Raw genomic sequence first — 19,468 nt, 5'->3', positions numbered from 1 at the left:
GGCAAACATTTCATTGAAGATGGCTTACAGTGTCGGAAGTTTACGCCATTATCATCATGCGGGAAGGATGGGCGCTCATAGGCAGACATAGTGATGGAGGAGTTGAGAGTTCTACATCTTGATCTCCAGTTGTATGTGTGTATATATGCCTGATGTACACATGTATGTATATACATAATTTATTTTGATTTCATGTGCATTAGTGTTTTGCTGGCATGTATGTCTGTGTGCGGGTGTTGGATCCTGGAGTTACAGACAGTTGTGAGCTGCTGTGTGGGTGCTGGTAATTGAACCCTGCCTGGGTTCTCTGGAAGAGCAGTCAGTGCTTTTCAACGCCTAGCCATCTCTCCAACCCAAAATCTTTTTTGTGGTTGTTATGTTTTTCTTTTCCCAAAATGCGGTGTAAGACTCGTGTCGGGAGAGTCTTTTCCTGGAAGCCCCAATGAGAGACAGAGTACAAGATCGATGCAAAGGCAAGAGGCTTTTATTGATCTGTCACAATGGGGTCTACCTGCCTTTGGGAAGGAGGAGACCCAGAGCAGCAAGGGCTGTGGGTTTTTATACCCTTTACAGAAGCAGCGATTAGTAGAAACTTGATTGGCTAGCAGGGTGACTTTAAGCTGATTGGCTGCGTGACCAGGGCTAAGCGAGGGGACCAGAGCCAGGCCGCAGGAGGGACTTTTTCCGTTTGTTCTGGTCACTGTGACTTGTAGCTCTGATTGGTTGCCCACCCCACCCCCCCGCCCCTCCCCGTGCAAGCTCCTAGGAACGGTTGCTAGCTGTGTGTTTGTGGCTCTCCCTGGAACCTCCGGGTCGGTAGGTGGGGGAATCAGGGGTTGGAGTGGGGTTCAGGTGCTCAGGTCCTGAACAAAAAATTGTGTTGATTTGGTCTCTACAGGGGTTTCTCTGTAACAGCTCTGGCTGACCTGGAAGTTACTTTGTAGACCAGGCTGGCCTTGAACTCATAGAGATCTACCTGCCTCTGCCTCTCAAGTACTGAGATTAAAGGCACGAGCCACCATGCTCAGCTTCAGTTATCTCTTTTCAACGTACCTACCAATTTAAAAGACTCCGCATCTTTTGCTATCTCATTAGAAATTCCCGAGTACATTTTAACATGAAGAATTTAAATTTAACAGAATTCATGATGGTTGTCTGCTGTCATACCAGCAGAGGTCGGAAGAGAGCCGTTTCTAGAGAAATAAGTTGGAAATTAGATGGGCAACCGCAAAAGAAAATGTCTAGGGTAAACAGAATGGATGTGTTTGATACAGTAATGAAAACTTATTGAGCCAAAAGAGATTTCAGTATAGCTACTATTATAATAAAGCAAACGAGAAAAGTATGAATTTATGGTCTTGAGAGGAAACTATGTCATCAGACATATATGTTTGGTGTTTAGAGATATAAAGAAATACAAGAGGTCTAAATACCCAGGGTGAGAAAAGAGTTCAAAGGAATTCACACTGAGTGCCTACGAAATTGAAAAAAATAATTAGAATTCAGACTGTATCTTGTTAGTTATCCTGGAGAAACAGAGGAAAGGACAGTACACTGTGTTAGGAGATGAATGCTAAACCTCTCAAGAGTCAGAAATACCATTAGTAACAATTTAGTTACAGCCTCTCACCTTATAATGAACTAACAGTAGCCTAAAGATTTAGTGATGCCAAGGTTCTGAAAGGCTAGAACTAGAGCGTGGTATATTTGGGGCCTCCATGGATTTTTCTTTTCTTTTCACAGGTGTCAGTACTAGAGTGGAACTCCTAGAACATATTGGTAAGAGAAGTCCTAAGCGTGGGCTTGTGGTGTGAGAGGAGTTCAGACAGAAGTCTTTCAAGTCCATGGTTTCCTTTTTTTTGCACGAAATATACGAAGAACCTCAGTATGCAGGTTTTCCGGCCTTGAATACTACGTAGCTGCAGCTGGCCTCACCTCGTCCTCCTTCCTCCATGCTAAGTTCCACACCCAGGACAAGCATCTCGAAGCCGACCTGGCCTCTCCCAGCATCCTCAGTCCCTACCTGTTACAGGGGATGGCAGGCATACTCCACCCTAACCCTACAGCCCAGGGATTGGGCTGCCCTTCCACCAGAGGCTCTTCCCTATGCAATCCAGACATTTTGGTAACACCCCCCTCCTTTTTTTTCATCTTTGGCTTCCTGGCTGCTGCACTTGGCTCCCCTCTCTCCCCTCCCTCCCCTCGCTCCTCCTACATGGTCCAGGGTCATGGCCACTGTGGATTCTCCCAGATGCGTCTGCCTCTGGCTAGGCTCTCCCACATATCTACAATAAACTTCCTCCTCAACTGTACCTAGGAGCAGTCATGTTCTTTCCTTTCCTCTTTATTTCTTCTTTTCATTGACTCCGTCTCCAAAGTGCTGGGATTAGAGGCATTCACCACCATACCCAGTTGGCACAATGGTACTTTGATGGTATTATTTCATTCGTGTACCCGTCACCTAATAAACCCAATTAGTAAGGTTAGATAAATATATAAAGTGGCAGGTCACCTCTACATTAGCTTCACCATCTAATTTTTTTTCATGCGTCTTGGATGCATATATGTAAATGCACCATATTATACATTGTCCTTGGAAGCCAGATTTGCAATGGGTTGTGAAATCACCATGTGGGTGCTGGGAATTGAGCCCAGGACCTCTGTAAGAGCAGCCAGTGCTCTTAACTGCTGAGCTGTCTCTCCAGCCCCGAGCTTCATTGTCCTTGATAGCCCAGTCAAATGTTTGTTGCACTCCAAACCAATTAAGTCAGAACAGCTAAGAGAAAGACCCAGATATCTGTATTGTTTTCAGGTTTGTAGGTGGTTCTAGAGTGCAGTCAAACTTGAAAACAACCCTAAGACATTTTTACTAGCACAGTAAAACGGTGTGTTGAATTAAACATTGCATGCCCCCACCTCAAAGTTTCTGATTACATTAGTGCAGGTTTGAGCCCTAACATTATATTATTTACATTTCCAACTGATGCTGATGCTGATGTTGCTAATATGAAGGCCACAAGTCAAATGATAAAAATCACCCAGGTATAGATTCTCAGGCCCCTCCCAAAGGAATTCTGATTTTGGTATATCCAGTGTGTGTGTGTGTGTGTGTGTGTGTGTGTGTGTGTGTGTGTGTGTGTGTGTACATATACACGTGTACATACACATATATTTGTGTGTATCTATATATTATGGTGTATATGGGTTTTTTGTTTTGTTTTGTTTGTTTTCAAGATAGGGTTTCTCTGTGTAGCCCTGGCTGTCCTGGAATTCCCTCTACAGCCCAGACTGGTCTGGAACTCAGAGATCCACCTGCCTCTGCCTTCTGAGTGCTGGGATAAAGGCATGCTCCACCACCACCCAGCAAGCATTTTATAGTTTTTAATAAATCCCCAAATCATTTGTGTGAAGCAAGCTGAAAAATATATCTAGGACAAGAGGGAATGACAGAAAAATAAATATCTTCTGGAATAAGAGACCTAAGCAAAGATGGAAGACTGCTAGGGGGTCCTGAATGGAAGCTTTGACAACTGATTACGTACATGAAAGATAAAATTGGTAAATTGAAACAATAGGAAATACCTAGAATGAAGCTAAGAGTTTGGAGAAAGGGAATAGGAAATACATAAGACCATGGAAAAGTTTACTTTGTAAAATTGGGGTCTTAGAAAATGGACAGATGGGCTGGAGAGATGGTTCAGAGGTTAAGAGCATTGTCTGTTCTTCCAGAAGTTCTGAGTTCAATTCCCAGCAACCACATGGTGGCTCATAACCATCTACAATGAGATCTGGTGCCCTCTTCTGGGGTGCAGGCATACATGCATATGTGGGCCAAATACTGTATAAAAAGTAAATAAATAAATCTTTAAAAGAAAATGGAGATAAGCAATATTGGAAGGTATATGGAAAAATTTCAATACAAAATATAACAACCTGAAAATTCAAGAGGCACTTCAAACCCCAATCAGCAGAAATGAAACCCAAATCAGTCTAGACACTTAACACTAAGATGGTGAAAAAATCTTAACAAGAAAGTGAAGCAGCATTTTAGTCTCTGAAGGACAGTGTCTGCCAACCCAGGCTGCTGCGCCTACATGTAGAAGAACAAAACTAGATCCCTATTTCTCATCCTGGGCAAAAAACAATTGAAAATGGACCAAGTACCTTAATGTAATATTCAAAACTCTGAAACTGTTAAAGGGAAACACCTCAAAATAACAGGCAGACTCTCTGAAATGCAGCAATATCTCAGGAAATAACACCAAGAATTGACAAATGGAATTTCATAAAATTCAAAATCTGTTGCACAGCAAAGGAAAAAGTTTAGTGAAGCCACAGCCTCACTAAAGAATGGGAGAATTCTTACATCTAGCAAAGAACTAATATATAACACAAACAGAGAGCTAACAAAAAACCCTATCAAAATAGTCAGTAAATGGGCCAATGAAATGGACAGTTGCCAAAAATGAAGTACAAACTGCCAATAAGCATGGAAAAATATTTAACATCCTTAGCTGTTCATGAGTGGAATGCAAATTAAAACTACATTTTTAAAAATGTAGCTTGGTGCTTAAGTGCATTTTCTTCTCTTGCAGAGGACCCAGGTTTGGTTCCCAGCACCCACATTAGGTGTCTCTTAACCATCTGTAACTCCAGTTCCAGAACATCCAACACCCTCTTCTGACCTCCACAGGCACCAGGATCCACAGCAAGCACACAAAATGTCAGGTCCTGCAGCGTGTACTGGAGAGGCAGAGACAGGAAGATCTTTGGCTGGCTAGCCTACCCAAATAAGTCACTGCTAGGTTCAATGAAAGAACCTATCTCAAAAAATAAGGTAGAAAGCAAAGACACTCAACATCAGTATCAAACTCTGGCCTCTACATGCATGTGCAACATATATACACTACTGTGAAATTCCATCTGTCCCCAATCAGAATGGTTATCGTGAAGAAAACAAATAAAACCTCCAAGGACGTAGGGAAAATACAAACCCTTAGACACTGTTGGCTGGAGTGCAAATCAGTCTGGCCACTATAGAAATCAATTTGGAGATTTCTCAAAAAAACTGAAAATGAACACATAACACAGTTACACCACTTCTGGTGTATAGGTTTAGTCAACATCCCACAGAGATGCTCACGCAGTCACTTTTATTGCAGCACTAGTCACTACAGCCAAGTTACAGAACCAACCTGCCATAACAAAGGATGAAATTATGTTGTTTGCTGGAAAACGAATGCAATGTGAGATGATCATTAAGCAAAATAAGGCAAACTCAAAAAGGGAAATACCATGTTTTCTTTGTGGAAATAAGATTTTATATAGACACATATGGTATGAAAAGAAAGGGTAGCTCGGGAAAGCAGGGAGACTAGCAGCAGTGGAAACAGGAAAGAAAAAGGAAAGCATGTGGGGTGATGTGGCCAAAGCACATGGTACACTTGAAAATAAATTGATGTAATGAAATTCATTATTATGTACAATTATACTAATAAGTAAATAATTCTCTTACATCAACTACAAAACAATTATCCTCAAATAATTATTAATAACATTAAGATAGTTGGTTTCTTAGAGTACAGGTAACAATGTAATGATACCTTTAAGCTACTGAAAGACAGATAGATCATGGGTCTATCTTTCTGATTTTTCAAGATAGGCTTTCTCTATGTAGCCTTGGCTGTCCTGGAGCTCGCTCTGTAGACCAGCCTGGCCTCGAACTCGGAGAGATCCGTCTGCTTCTGCCTCCTGAGGGCAGAAGTTAAAGGTGTGCGCCACCACCACTGCCCGGCCGGGTAAAGAAAGTACTTTCTGTTCACACATGAGGATCTGAGTTTAGATCAACAGCAGTCACATAAAAATGGGGCAGATGAGTCAGTAAGTGTCTGTTACAACAGCACTGGGGAAGGGAAGTCAGGCTCTAGTTTCAGTCAGAAGCTCTGTCTCAAAAAAAATAAGGGTAGTGAGATAAAGGAAGGACATATGACATCAACTTCCGGCATCTATATGCACATAAATGTGTGTGCACATATGTACACACATACCATACACATGTAATAAAAAACTCACTTGGAAATAACAATATAGAATTCTATACACAAAGGATCTTACAAATTGAAATAAAAATATTTTCAAAGAAAAGCTAATTCCCAAATTTAAACAATATATATACTCAAACCCAGCACTACAGAAGATAATAGAAGAAAAATTCCTACCAGAAGAGGTTAACTACAGTCTAAAAAACACAGGATGTAAATAACTTCACTACAGCAAAAGTAAAAGCAGACAAACACCAAAATAAAAGGGTCCAACAGTCACTGAGTCATTACTGGAACTAGTCCATGTAACTAGTCCACCAACCAGTCCAGCTGGTCAGTTATTGGGGGACCGAGGGGGGTCGCAACCTGTAGTTAAAGATATGGGCGAGAGAGACGTAGAGCTCAAGCGAACAGTTGCTTGTCAAGAGCCGTTTATTGAAGGTAATGGCAGGCTTTTTAAAACCTGCTTTAGGGAGGGCGGGGGTACGCAAGGAGAGTAGTGGAAAAGTACAAAATCTTCTGGGGTTGAGCCCCGGGAACATTTGCAAGGGGAAGGGTCTTCCAGGTGAGACAAAGCAGGATGTCTCTGTGGTTATCTCAGGATCGGATCGCTCTCTTCTCAGGACTAAGCCGGATGCCTTGCATGCCTAATGAGTGGCCCAGCAGGATGTTTGCTGCAAATGCTGAATGGGTGGGGGTCGGCCTCAGCCCGTTTGGTCCCTGGGATTACTGTATCTCAACATCAATGGTCTCAGCTCTTTAATAAAACAACACAGGTTAACAGAATGGATGTGTAAATAGGACCCATCCGTCTGCTGCATACAAGAAACACACCTCAGCCACAAAAATAGACATTACCTGAGAGTAAAGGGCTTGAAAAAGGTTTTCCAAGCAAACTGACTAAATAAGCAAGCTGGAGTAGCCATTCTAATATCTAATAAAATAGAATTTCAACTAAAATTAATCAAAAGAGATGAAGGAGGACACTTCATACTCATCAAAGGAAAATTCCACCAAGATGACATCTCAATTCTGAACATCTATGCTCCAAATACAAGAGCACTCACATTTGTAAAAGAAACATTATTAAAGCTTAACTCACACATCAAACCCCACACATTAACAGTGGGAGACTTCAACACCCTACTCTCACCAGTCAAGAGATGATCAAGACAGAAACTAAATGAAAAAATAATGAAACTAACAGATGTCATGAATCAAATGGACTTAACAGACCTCTACAGAACTTATCACCCAAACACTTAGCACCTCACAGAACCTTCTTCATAACTGATCATATAGTCAGCCACAATGCAAGCCTCAACAGATATGAAAAAACTGAAAAAATCCTTTGTATCTTATCAGACCACCATGGACTAAAGCTGAACTTCAACAACAATAGAATTAACAAAAAGCCTACATACGCATGGAAACTGAACAATTGTCTACTCAACGACAACTGCTCAGGGACAAAAGAAAGAAAGAAATTAAATACTTTCTAGAATTCAATGACAATTAAGATGCAACATCTGTGAGGAGCCATGACATATGACCTTCTCACTGATAGCACAACTGCCTCAAGGTGCCACATAGACTTGGCTATAGCAAGCATCTGCAATTTCCCACTGTTGGACGAGAATTGCTGTTTTTCTAATGTATACCCAACTTCCTCTCCTATCTTGGCCTAGAACAGCTTGAAAATACCCTGCAGCTGGCTAAACATCCTGTTTTTGCAGTTTTACCCAGAACTCGGCTTCCTTTCTATATAAGCTGGCCCAGTATGCACAATAAATGGAGACTTGATCGGACGGCCGTCTTGTCTTTATTTCTCACGTCTCTTATCTCTGTCCATTCCCACTCCCTCTTCCAGCATCTTTTTTGACAGACCTGTGGGTAGGGACAAACATACCTAAACCTACGGGACACAATGAAAGCAGTGCTAATAGGAAAGTTTATAGCACTAAGTGCCCTCATAAAGAAACTAGAGACATCTCATACAAGCAACTTAACAGCACACCTGAAAAGCCCTAGAAAGAAAAGAAGCAGATACACCCAAGAGGAGTAGACAGGTGGAAATAATCAAGCTCAAGGCTGAAATCAATAAATTAGAAACAAAGAAAACAATTCAAAGAATCAATGAAACCAAGAGCTGGTTGTTTGAGAAAATTAACAAGATAGACAAACCCTTAGCCAAATGAACTAAAAGGCAAAGGAAGAGTACCCAAATCAGCAAAATTAGAAATGAAAACATGATGACAGGCACTGAGAAAAATCCAAAGAATTATTAGTTATTACTTCAAAAGCTTATATGCCTCAAAATGTGAAAATTTAAGTGATATGGACAATTTTCTTGATAAATTTCACTTACCAAAGTTGAATCAAGATCAGGTAAACAAATTAAATAGTCCTATTTCTCCTACAGAAATAGAAGCAGTCATCAAAAGTATACCAACCAAAAAAAGCCCAGGGCCAGATGGTTTCAGGACAGAATCCTACTGGATTTCAAAGAAGAGCTACTACCAATACTCCTTAAACTATTCCACAAAATAAAAACAGAAGGATCATTACCAAACCAACTCTGTGAAGCTACAATTACCTTGATACCTAAAACACACAAAGACCCAACAAAGAAAAAAGATTTTAGACCTTCTTCCCTTATGAACATTGATGCAAAAGTACTCAATAAAACACTTGCAAACTAAATCCAAGAACACATCAAAAATACCATTCTCCTTGGCCAAATAGGCGTCAACCCAGGCATGCAGGGGTGGTTCAATATATGGAAATACATCAATGTAATCCATCATATAAACAAACTGAAAGGAAAAATCCACATGATCATCTCCTTAGATGCTGAAAACGTGTTTGACAAAATCCAACACTCATTCATGTAAAAGTCTTGGAGAGATCAGGCACATAACTAAACATAGTGAAGCAGTATACTCAAGCCTGTAGCCAATACCAAACTAATAGAGAGAAAGTTAAATCAATTCTACTGAAATCAGGATTAAGACAAAGCTGTCCACTCTCTCTTTATCTCTTCAATACAGTACTTTAAGTCCCAGCTAGAGCAATAAGACAACTAAAGGAGATCAAGGGGATAGACACTGGAAAGAAAGAAGTATCACAATTTGAAGATGATATGGTAGTATAATATGTCACCCCAAAAATTCTACCAGAGAACTCATACAGCTGATAAACACCTTTAGCAAAGTGGCTGGATACAAAATTAACTAAAAAAATCAGTAGCCCTTCTGTATACAAAAGACAAAAGACCTGAGAAAGAAATTTGGGGAACAACACCCTTCACAATAGCCACAAAAACATAAAATATCTGAAAGACTTGTATGAAAAAATGTCAAGTCTCTGAAGAAAATATCAGAAGATGGGAAGATCTCCAGTGCTTCTGTATCAGGAGGATAAAAGTAGTAAAAACAGCTATCTTACCAAAAGCAATCTATAGATTCAATGCAATTTCCATCAAAATGCCAACACAATTCTTTACAGACCTTGAAAGAGCAGTTCTCAACTTCATATGGAAAACAAAAAATGCTGGATAGCTAAAACAATCTCGTACAATAAGAGATGCTCTGGAGGTATCTCCATCCCTGGTCTGTACTATAGAGCAACAGTAATAAAAACTGCTTGGTACTGTCATAGAAAAAGACAGTGGATCAATGGAATCAAATTGGAGACGCAGAAATAAACCCACACAGCTACGGATACTTGATCTTTGACAAAGAAGCCAAAACCATACAATGGAAAAAAGACAGCATCTTCAACAAATGGTGCTGGTCTAACTAGATGTCTACATGTAGAAAAATGCAAATAGATCCATATTTATCACCCTGAACAAAACTCAAGTCCAAGTGGATTAAAGACCTCAACATAAGGGCTGGAGAAATGACTCAAAGGTTAAGAGCACTGTTTGCTCTTCTAGAGGTCCTGTGTTCAATTCGCAGCAACCACATGGTAGCTCACAACCAACTATAATGAGATCTGGTGCCCTCTTCTGGTGGGGAGGCACACATGCAGGCAGAACATTGTATACATAATAAGTTAAAAAAAAAATCTTAACATAAAGCCAGACACACTAAATCTGTTAGAAGAGAATGCAGGGAAAAGTCTTGAATTTATTGGCACTGGAGACAACTTCCTGAACAGAACCCCAACAGCCTAGGTCCTAAGATCAACAATTAATAAATGGGACCTCATGAAACTGTAAGGCAAAGGACACTGTCAACAGAACAAAGCGACAGCCCACAGGCTGGAAAAAGGTCTTCACCAACCCTACAGCAGACAGAAGGTTAATATCCAAAATATATACAAACAATCCAATTAAAATATGGGGTACAGAGCTAAAAAGAGAATTCTCAACAGAAGAATATCGAATGGCTGAGAAACACCTAAAGAAATGCTCAACCTCCATAGTCATTTGGGAAATGCAAACCAAAACAATTCTGAGATTCCATCTTAAAACTGTCAGAATGGCTAAGATTAAAAACTCAAGTGACAGCACATGCTGGTAAGGATGTGGAGAAAGGGGAACACTCTTCCATTGTTGGTAGGAATGTAAACTTGTATAACCACTTTGGAAATCAATCTGGCACTTTCTCAGAAAATTGGGAATAGTTTTACCTCAAGACCCAGCTATAACACTCTTCAGCATACACCTGAAAGATGCTCCACCACACAACAAGAACATTTGCTCAACTATGTTCATAGCAGCCTTATTATTTATAATAGCCAGAATCTGGAAACAACCTAGATATCCCTCAACTGAAGAATGGATTAAAAAACTGGTACTTTTATACAATGGAATACTACTCAGCTATTAAAAACAAAGAAATCTTGAAATTTGTAAGCAAATGGAAAGAACTAGAAAAGATCATCCTGAGTGAGGTAGCCCAGACCTGGAAAGACAAGCATAGTTCATAGCTCGTTTATAAGCAGATATTCGCCAAATAATACAGCATAACCACAGTACAATACAAAGACCTAAAGAAGCCAAATAACAAGGAGACCCTAGGGAGGATGCTTAAATCTCATTCAGAGAAGGGCAGCTAAAATAGACACCAGACGTGCTTTAACAGGACGGGAGCCTACCATAGAGATCCTCTGAAAGACATCATCTGGCAGGGCATAGAAGCAGATGCTGTGACTCGCAGCCAAACTTTGGGGCAGAGCACAGCGTGAGTTAGCGAAGAGTTGGAGGATAGAAGAACTTGCAGAGGACAACAGCTCCACAAGGAGAACAGCAGAGCCAACACATCTGGGCCCAAGGGCACCTGCAGAGACTGATGCACCAACCAAGGACCATGCATGGAGAGGACCTAGAACCCCCTGCTCAGATGCGGTCGATAGGCAGCTCAGTCTTCCTGTGAGCCCCACAATATAGGGAGTAGGGGCTGCCTCCGAAAAGGACCCTGTTGCCCACTCATTGATCGTTTCCCCCTGGTGGGGTAGCTATGTCAGTCCACAGAGGAAGAGGATGCAGGCAGTCCTGATGAGACTTGATAGGCTGGGTCAGATGGTAGGGGACAAGGGCTCCCCACTTCTGAGGACTAGGGGAAGTGGGGAGGGGGGAGAGGAAGGGAGGGTGGGACTGGGAGGAGATGGGAGGGGCTTTAATTGGGATGTAAAGTGAATAAGTTTAAAATAAACAAACAATAGAAAATGCTAATTCATCAACAGCAAACTTGTACTTTAATACTTTTGTAATTTCTTAATGGGTAAAAATGTTATAATGAAACCCATTAATTTTTTGTACAATTAATAGAAGCTAATAAAAATAAGATAAAATTATTCCAAACAAGAATGCAGAGTTACAAAAGAAAAAACAAGAACACTGGAGACAGTAAATATTATTGTCAGAAATTTTACTGAATGGATTTTATAAAAATTAGTTAGTATTATGTTCAAGGAAGTCACAAACCGGAAGCTATCAGGAGCTACAAAAATAGCCTTCTAGCGTGCATTTGATTGACAGATTCACAGTATCAAAGATTACATTTTTTAATGCTAGAACTAATGTAATACATAATAAATAAACAGTTTGGGAGTGCAGGAATGATTGTCTTTTCTTTTGTGTTCTCTCTTAAATTAGAAATGTGCAGTTACAAATGACAGCCACAGAGTTATGTCAACTTCAGTAGCTGTTTCAATATGTTGGTTGCTTAGCATCGAGTACCTTGATTCATAGGTTCCTGCCAGTGAAAGGGTTGTTTGTTTGCTTAGTCTATATTGCATCACAAAATCCTTTTCTAAAAACTTGCCTCAAAATCTTGAAGAAAACCAAGAACAATTTCAAGACCAAGTTGAATCATTTGCCATGTGCAGTATCAGGTAAGTAGCTCAAGCCTCCAAGTATACGCATTAATCTAGACTAATACGCATCTCCGTGATAGCAAATGCAATTGGGTTTTGGTTGCTATTTCACTAACTGTACTAAGTATATATAGTGTATTAGGTGCACAGTTCTACAAATAGACATAGGTAGACTAAATTTCATCACATACTACCCAGATGAGCCGGGAAGGCAGAGACTGGCAGGTCACTGGCTGTTAGTTTGATTAACAAGCTCCAGGCCAGACAGGATTGCATACTGAGACCCTATTTCAAAAAGAGAACAGACAAAAGCCCACAAATTTATGCAGAGATGCAATCTTTCTGAGTGATTTCACAGTAATGAGAATTTACCCTGGGATAGTTGGGGAAGGCCTTTGTATGAGTTGCCACAAAATCTGAGTCAACTGGTTAGCACAATCTAATTGTGTGATATCCAAATTAAAGAATTTTACTCATGTTTATGATGCATTTTAAACTAAAAAGAACTCGTAGAGGAGGCGTTGGCAGGCCAGCAGAGTGCTTGACTGTATCGGGACATAGCATATCTTGTTGCACGAGAGCCAGAAGGATGCGTATTTGCCCAGAGCAGCAGATGCTTTCCCATGTTACTTTGGACAAGGTTGTTTTGTACCTTTAGGCAATCTTAGAGATGGGATGCTCTGACCTGTGGTCCTGTCCAGCATCACCAGCACCCCGCATTTACATAGCAGCACTTCTGTGGAAGAAGACTCGGAAGTGGTTAACAAGACTAGACGTTATGATAGGCCGATTTGGGCACAGGGGTCCCGCTCAAACTAAGGCACCAGCCAAGGACAATACAGGCGGTAAACCTTAAACCCCTACCCAGATCTAGCCAATGGACAGAACACTCTCCACAGTAGAGTGGAGAGTGGGATATTACTTTCTCACATACTCTGGTGCCTCACCTTTGACCATGTCCCCTGGAGGGGGAGACCTGGTGGCACTCAGAGGAAGGACAGCAGGTTACCAAGAAGAGACTTGATACCCTATGAGCATATACAGGGGGAGGTAATCCCCCTCAGGAACAGTCATAGGGGAGGGGAGTAAGGGGAAAATGGGAGGGAAGGAAGAATGGGAGGATACAAGGGATGGGATAACCATTGAGATGTAACAAGAATAAATTAATAAAGGAGAAAAAAATTAAAAAAAAAAAGACTAGAGCTCCAATTCCAACACCAAAGAGTGCTATGAGCGTGTCCGTGCGGTCTGTGAGCGTGTCCGTGCGGTCTGTGAGCGTGTCCGTGCGGTCTGTGAGCGTGTCCGTGCGGTCTGTGAGCGTGTCCGTGCGGTCTGTGAGCGTGTCCGTGCGGTCTGTGAGCGTGTCCGTGCGGTCTGTGAGCGTGTCCGTGCGGTCTGTGAGCGTGTCTGTGCAGTCTGTGAGCGTGTCTGTGCGGTCTGTGAGCGTGTCTGTGCGGTCTGTGCGGTCTGTGAGCGTGTCTGTGCAGTCTGTGAGCGTGTCTGTGCGGTCTGTGAGCGTGTCCGTGCAGTCTGTGAGCGTGTCCGTGCAGTCTGTGAGCGTGTCCGTGCAGTCTGTGAGCGTGTCTGTGCGGTCTGTGAGCGTGTCTGTGCGGTCTGTGAGCGTGTCGAGCTTACACACGCAGTAAGGCCATTGTGAGGAGTTAACGAGGAGACACAGGTTCTCGCTACGGTGCCTGGAACATAATAACCTCAGCGGTCAGGTTGTTTGTTCTCAAATCATTGTCACTATTGTAGAGATGTGGGTGCTGGGTCAGAAAGACCTGGAGTCTGAATAGCAGACGGACCTTGACAACCGGATGAAATTTGGGGTGGTTAGGAAGTTGTGTCATACATGGTAAGGGGTCACAAGAGCAGAGGTCTGAGGGCCCCAGGAGGGGTGTCGTGGGTTGTGGTGGGGGCTGTAGGAACACAGATCTCTGAGCAGGAGAACGCAGCAGGGTGATCACATATCCTTAGGTCGCACATGCAGCCTCACGTTATATAAAGCCACTATACCATCAAGACCTTTCTAGGGTCTGCATCACCTCCTGCTTTCTGGATGGTCACGCCAGGGGCAGGATGTGGAGTGTTTGCCTTCCTACGGCAGGGTGATGCTAAATGCTGTCGTTCCTGAAGAGCAGATTTTATTCCATATTAACTGACCACTTCTTACTTGCTCATGACGAGGTCAGCAGACTAGAGGCAGGTGTTGAAATCTTCTTGTGTCTGTTTGGAAACTGAAAGGCCAGACTCACACTTTTAGAAAAATACAGGCCTGTTCCATGTCTATTGGTGTCTGATACCCTGTGCCACTCAGGACCCTGCCAAGGAGAGAGCCACCTTCAGGGATGCCCCCTAGACCCTTCAGTTCCAGAGCCGTGAGGCAAAACAAAACTGTCTACCAACAGACAACAGCAGCAAAGCAATTAAAAGGCACCTGCGGCAAGAACGTTCCAGCGCGCAGAGCCCTGCTTCATAATTCAGGGCCTGAAAGCAGAGCCCGACTGACCCTCTGCACACGCTCAGGGCCCTGGGAGCCCTGCTAGTGGGCAGGTGTGCATTTCAGGTACCAGGTGTCCCCTGGGCAGAACCACCTGTTCCCCAAATGTTCCTTTCTGTGCACCCATTTGTTCCACACAGGGCGGAGGGGACGCCGGGTCAAATGACAGAGCTGCTGAATTATCTAAAGATGTTCCCTGGTGCAAGCCTCCTCTGCCCTGGCTCGGCACCTGGGGAAACCTTCCTCATCAGAAAAACAGCCCAGTAGAGGGCTAGGGATGTGTCCCTCGAATGTCAAAACATACCCTAAATATGATGAAAGTCGCAAGGAAGAATAATGTGGCCATGTTAAAAAAAACCATCTATGACATCAGCTGTATAAACCGAGACAGCTATCGTGATTTTAGTTGTCTTTTGACAATGTATTTGTTCACTCATGAAAAACTTTAAAACCCACAGCTTTCATCTCACAAGGAGACAGATTACTGACACATACATTTTTATTTCTTTCCTCAGATCATTCAGTTCCTTGGACTTGGCCGTGGCTGAGTAAGCACCTGATGCAATTTCAGGGGCTCCAGAGTCACCCCATTTGCCTCTAAGCCTCACCTGAAATGGTCCCAGTAGAGACTGTTTTCTTTTGAATTCATTCTACCTTAAGAGTCTCTTATTGAAACATGAACACTCCCGTATAACACAAGTATTCTTTTAACATCCTAATGCATGTTCATGTGTGTGTGTTGTGTGTGTGATGTGGTGTGTGTGTGTGTGATATGTGTGTGGTATGTGTGGGCTATGTGTGTATGTGTGGTGCATGTGTGAGATATATAGTGTGTGTGTGGCCTGGTGTGTGTATGTGTGTGTGATATGTGGTGTGTGTATGTGTGTGTGGTATGTGTGTGATATGTGTGGGCTATGTGTGTATGTGTGGTGCATGTGTGAGATATATAGTGTGTGTGTGTGGCCTGGTATGTGTATATGTGTGTGATATATGGTGTGTGTGTGTGTGTGATATGTAGTATGTGTGTGTGTGATATGTGGGGTGTGTGTCTGTGATATGTGGTGTGTGTGTGTGATATGTGGTGTGTGTGTGTGTGTGTGTACGCATGCGTGTGTGCGCACGTGTATAGCTCAGAGGACAATGTGAGGAGACGTGGCTCTCTCCTACCACGTGGGTCCTAGGCACTGAGCTGGAGTGGGCCAGGCTCTGTAATAAGCCCTTTACCCGATCAGTCATCTCACATTCGGCAGGCACTTCTCTTGGTGGTGGATCCATTGCTCAGGTAATTGGTAACCATGGAGAGCAGAGTCTCAAGGAAAGGTTTTCTTGAGGGTGCAGTGTTGGAGAGAAGAAGAAGAAAATGTCTGACATCCGAGTCCCGAGCTTTGCGGGACAGGCAGCAGCACAGTCTGGGGGCACCCACAGTTTGCTCTTTAGCCTCCTCTAAACCCCAGCACTAGTGGTTACAGGGTCATCCTGAAAGCTGGACAGCCGCTCTGCACAACTGGGTTCCCCACCATGTGACTCCAGGCACCAGAAAGCGCTGGGCTCCTGCTGTTGGTGGGAAGAAGCTTCCCCGGGAGGTGCCCTGGCCTACGGAGGCCAGTCCTGGCTCTTCCTGCAGGCAGAAGTCGTGCCCCTCAGAGGGAAGGCAGCGATGTTGCCCAGGGTTTAACAGGGCTGACGCTGTAGAGCAGAATCTCAGAGGAGCTGCTGTGCTGGGGGTTTACGGAGTGTCCCTCTGGCTCCCAGCAGCCTCTGTGCCCTTTCAGACGCTCTTGTGGGCAATGTGTAATTACTAACATGCTCCTTTCCACTGTGCTAACACGTCTGCCGATGGCACAGAAGCAATGCTGGGTAGTTCTTGTGCCTAAATCAAAATTAGTGGCCGTTGCATTCCCGTTACTAAACACTGCCACCATGGGGAAGGCCGGCTTTTTCTTTTTTAAACATAGTTACCAAAGTTATCCTAGAGTAGAGGAAGCTGATGAGATGTAGCAATTCTGGACATTAGCAGGAAAAGATGACATTTGAGTAATTGCATTTTTGCTGTTTTGTTCATAATGTTTTATAGTGCTGAAGGCCTGGTTTCCCCAGATGATCAAGGCATGAGGTTAAATAGTTACATTTAGGCCGGAGAACTGGCTCAGCAGTTGAGTACTTACTGCTCTTGAAGAAAGAGGACCTAGTTCAGTTCCCAGACCCACATGGCAGCTCACAACCATGTGCACTCCGCTTCCAGGAGAAATGACAGCTACCTTGTCATATTCTCTCAGCCTCCTTCTGGATGGGCGTGCATGGTGCAAATACAGTCAGGCACTTATACACATACTTGTAGTGTTTTGTTTTTTGAGACAGGGTTTCTCTGTGTAGCCTTGGCTGTCCTGGACTTGCTTCATAGACCAGGCTGGCCTCGAACTCATAGCGATCTGCCTGCCTCTGTCTCCCAAGCGTTGGCATTAAAGGTATGTGCCACCATGCCCAGCACATATACATTTTTATTTTATTTTATTTTATTTTTAAAATAAATATATTTAATTTATTCATATTACATCTCAATTGTTAACATACATACATTTAAGAAATCGTTTAAGAAACTTTGTTATACTTAAGATTCTACATTCCAACTAGCCTTCATAAAAACTGTACTCGTTGAATATTATCTTATATTTACATGAAAATCTGCTCACATTTATTACTAAGAAGCTCCTCTGCATTCCTGCAAGTGTTATTCTTGGAATTGCTATGGAATAAAGTCAGCCCTATTCCACAGCGACTTCAGTGATGGCAACGGCTGTGTCTAGTCACCTGGTGAGATCCCCCTTCTCTCTCTCGTGTATGTGTGTGTGTGTGTGTGTGTGTGTGTGTGTGTGTGTGTGTATGTGTGTGTGTATGTGTGTGTGTGTATGTGTGTATGTGTGTGTGTGTATGTGTGTGTGTATGTGTGTGTGTGTGTGTGTATGTGTGTGTGTGTATGTGTGTGTGTATGTGTGTATGTGTGTGTGTATGTGTGTGTGTATGTGTGTGTGTATGTGTGTGTGTGTATGTGTGTGTGTGTATGTGTGTGTGTGTATGTGTGTGTGTATGTGTATGTGTGTGTATGTGTGTGTGTGTATGTGTGTGTGTGTGTATATGTGTGTGTGTGTGTGTGTGTGTGTGTGTACATCTATTACAACAGCTCCTTCACCTGTGCAATTTGGGACAATAGATATACGAACATCTAGTGACCAGAAAGAACAAGACATCATTGAGGGCTTGGTGCTGTCAGCCTCATTCGCCACCCAAACCCCAATTCTGATGAGAGTAGTTGGAGATTTGATTAATTATTAATGATCGATGGTTTAATTGATCATGCCTACCTAATAATCCTTCAACAGAAGTCTTAAAAACAGAGCTCCGAGGGTTTGGGTGCTGGAGAGCACATTCCGGGACCCCAAATCCACAGGGACAGAGGCCCCTGCTCACGGAGCTTCCGGATCTCACTCACACGACACGCCACCGGCCACTTACTTGTGTCCTTTAACGTCTCTCATAACAAACTGATAAAAATAAGTTAATTGTGTCCCTGTACTCGATGAACATTTAGAGAAAACGGTGAAATCTGGGAAATTTGTAAGCAACTGGTTATTTTAGTCAAGTAAATGTTTGAGTCTCCTGAGCCCTCGGCCGAGCAGGGAGCAGCGCGGGGTGAGTCAACGGTGCAGTTCGCTAGGCACATCCACGAGCAGGTTGTGTCTTTACATGGTGTCAGAATTTAGCGAGCAGCTTTAATGTATCAGCAGCTTTAATGACAGCATTTCATAATAAAGTCCACCCACCTTGGCAGCCTGGCCAAGTCAAATGCATGTTTATTCTGCCCTGACTTACTGATATTGACTGTCAGATCACACGCACCCAGTAGACACACCTGTATCATCACTATGCACACATGTGGGCTGCAGAATGAAGGCAAGTTAAAGAGGCTGCTGCAGAGCTCAGGAGGTTTCGGACGTGGACTGAGTCTGCACTGATGAGCTAATGGAGCAGATGGGTGGGGGTGAGGGACGGGTGGGGGTGAGGGACGGGTGGGGGTGAGGGACGGGTGGGGCGGCGTGAGGGATGGAGAATCACTGCTGCTGCTGGCATCTGGGGTGAGAGGGAAGCTTCAGAGCTCAGCTGGAAGGTAAGAGGCGGGACTAGATCCAGACAGCAAATGAACAGGCTGCTTTGACACAGGGCATGAGCTGTAGAGAGAGTCTCTTGTGTACCTGTCAATAAAAAGCTGATGGCCTCTTAGCTGAGGCAGGAAATAGGAGGTGGGAGTTCAGCAAGAGAGATGAAGTCTGGGATAGAGTCAGAGGGAGACTCACCCTGGACTCTGAGGAGGACAGACGCATGAAAGTGAGGAGAGGCACACATAGAATAGAATAGAAGGGACCGAGCCAAAGCCTGTGGCCCCGACACTTGTTCATAGATAACAGGGTCTCAGAGTCATTATTTCTGGAGCTGGGGCAAGGGTGGAAAACTCGGGGCCATGTTGAGAGTGCTCAGTCCCTGTGCACACACCAGGTTTCAGGTGACAGATGAGGTGGGGCCATAGACTGTTAGGCGCCCATCACTT

General features: G+C 43.3%; 1 long non-coding RNA gene across 1 annotated transcript; it reads left to right on the top strand.

Moving 5' to 3' along the window:
• Nucleotides 1–752: 752 nt before the first annotated feature.
• LOC311596910 lies at nucleotides 753–2,339 on the top strand. The gene is made up of 3 exons (XR_014779030.1): nucleotides 753–816; nucleotides 1,744–1,779; nucleotides 1,879–2,339. It is a non-coding gene; the product is annotated as an uncharacterized lncRNA (long non-coding RNA).
• The last annotated feature ends 17,129 nt before the right edge of the window (nucleotides 2,340–19,468 follow it).

The sequence above is a fragment of the Acomys minous genome, assembly GCF_964271855.1.
Source record: "Acomys minous genome assembly, chromosome: 4".
Lineage (NCBI taxonomy): Eukaryota > Metazoa > Chordata > Mammalia > Rodentia > Muridae > Acomys > Acomys minous.
Note: the sequence above shows the minus strand (reverse complement) of the source record. Positions and strands in the feature narration are given on the sequence as shown.